The following is a 2,534-nucleotide window of genomic DNA, read 5'->3' on the forward strand; positions in this document are numbered from 1 at the left end:
CAAGGAAATACTCTTAGCAATCTGTGACAACATTCCGCACAGTTTCAGCTCGAGTGTGCCGTTTTCAGTTTAGTATCATTACGCGTAATTTATAATGATCACAAGGTAGGCACTTCACTTGCTTCGCAACCAATACAGGAAACTTATCGTCATTGCATATGAAGAAAACTGACGTCCAAATATTCCAAACTCTCATAAATTTAATTCATAACATATGTATATAGAACTGCATATCATCAGTCTCAAGTTTGTTTACTATGAAAGTTTAACCCTCTCTATTTTTTGATAAGATAAGGATAATTTTATTTGACTCTGTCGTACAATAATGCTAAATTAAAAAATTAATTTATTCAATTATTTTATTAGTTTTCAATGTTATTTATTTAAATCATTTAATTATTCTTTAATTAAATGATTAAATAAATAATTAAAGAATAATTAAGTAAAGAAAAGATAATTTTTTTTATCTAAATGAAGCTATATATATTTTAATTGCACACGACACCATTATTTTATAAAATCTCAATTTTACCAATACATGATTTATTTTTACAAAATTATAAATCAGAAATTGTAACTTCTTAGCATTTAAATATGGATGGATAAAATATTGACATAAATAAAATAAAATTATATAAAATTACATAAAAATCTTATTTTGTAAAGTTCTACTTATATAACTCTCTTCCTCATTTCTAGTTTTTAATTATTTATAAAAATATTTATACAAATATTTTCAATTAAATAGTAAACCCATTGTGTAAGTATTATCTTTCGAAGCAATTTATACGTACCGTTAACCAACCTTTCTCGACAACTTGCACATGTTGTGAGTTCTCTATGCGACGTGCCCTGTTCCCTTGAGCTGGAATAACTTGACGCCACAAGCCGCTAGTTAGAGGGAGAGATCTCTTCGGGGTCTTAGAAATTCATTCGTGAAACATTCCACATAATTTCGTGTCGGCAACGCTGTTTTCGGCGCATACCGTCGCGTCGTCCATTGCACGCGATTTAGAATACTCGGCCCGCAAAATCGTCGCCTATATATTGTCAGGATTATTTGCGACAGGTCCTGCCGCACGAGCAAACATGTATCATGCTTTTCCGTAGACTTCAAGCTCGCATATATTGCAACAACTCGACATGGAAATTTATGTGAGTTATAATTCATGTATATTGAATCGTGCTTCTCCGTTCAGCGGATTTTTCATTCTTATTTATTATAATACCTGAGATATAAGAATTTGAATATATAAAAGAAAAATTTAAATGTCTATATTTATTAGTATTAAGTATTAACAGAGGAATAATTACTATATAATCTTCTTTTTGTTATTTTTTTCTTTGTTATTGTTATAAAAAGATACAAAAGAAATCGATTAAGAATCAAATGTTATTTTAAATAAAAATCGATTATAATTGTTTTTGTTGATTTAAAGTATTTACTTTAGAAAAAAGGGGGGAGCAATGTAAATATTAATGTTTGCGCAAAAGTAAGAATTCCTGTGAGTGAAAATTAATAAATACATTACAGAAATCCCAATTGCAATTAATTTTTGTAATGATTTCATGTTTTAAATGCAATGTGACGGATTTCAGATTTCTGATGATCATGATGCAATTATAACGTGACATTCATTTAGTGTGATCTCTCTCGTTACCTAATAGTAATAAGCGTTTATGTATCGCCATCACGGATCGTAATTAAATATTGCCATACTAATGTCCACAAATCTTAATACGAGGAGGATGCAGACGTTAATTGTTATTGCGTGCATTATAATTGTTTCTCATTGGAACGATTCGGACTATTCCTCTTCGTAATTAATAGTCGTAAAACAAGCTGTATACAACTCGTAGTCTCGTGAGAGTGGATTAAAACGGAAATCGATTGAGATAGATAAAATATCTGCCCGACGAGGTCCGGGCAATGATCCGTTGCGTGCGACTCTTAATTGGTCAGTTCCCTCAATGAGCTTGATGTTACGGATCCGGCGATAAGACTGCATGTGCAGACTGGAGGAATGTACGATGAAAGGATGACATTGCAAATTATGTAAGATAATAAGAAAGGTCTGTTAAAATTTCAGAGCTTTGTTTAAATTTAATTCGTCTATTTTATTTTTGAAAAAAGATATTGATGAAATATTATTAGATTTAGTTATTATTAGTATTTTAAAAACATTTCAAAATGCATATTAAAAATTCAGATTTAATTCGTTAATTTTGTCGGAAAAAATAAAGATAAAATTATTGCAATAATTCTAAACACACCGCAGAAATAGTGTTTTTGAAATTTATTATTTTGTTATATTTAATACAGATAAAATTTAATGCGAATATTTCAAAAGTTTATAGATGTGTTTATTAATAAAGAATACTAAATTGTAATAATTTTTTATAAATATCATTTTGTATCATTAAGGAGTCTTTAGGAATTAATTTATATTTTATCATTTTATTCTTTCAAAATTATTTTTTTAATAAATTTATTAAAGTATTGTGTTTATAAGTATTTACTAATTATACAAATT

This window comes from Atta cephalotes, assembly GCF_000143395.1.
Source record: "Atta cephalotes unplaced genomic scaffold scaffold00008, whole genome shotgun sequence".
Classification (NCBI taxonomy): Eukaryota; Metazoa; Arthropoda; class Insecta; order Hymenoptera; family Formicidae; genus Atta; species Atta cephalotes.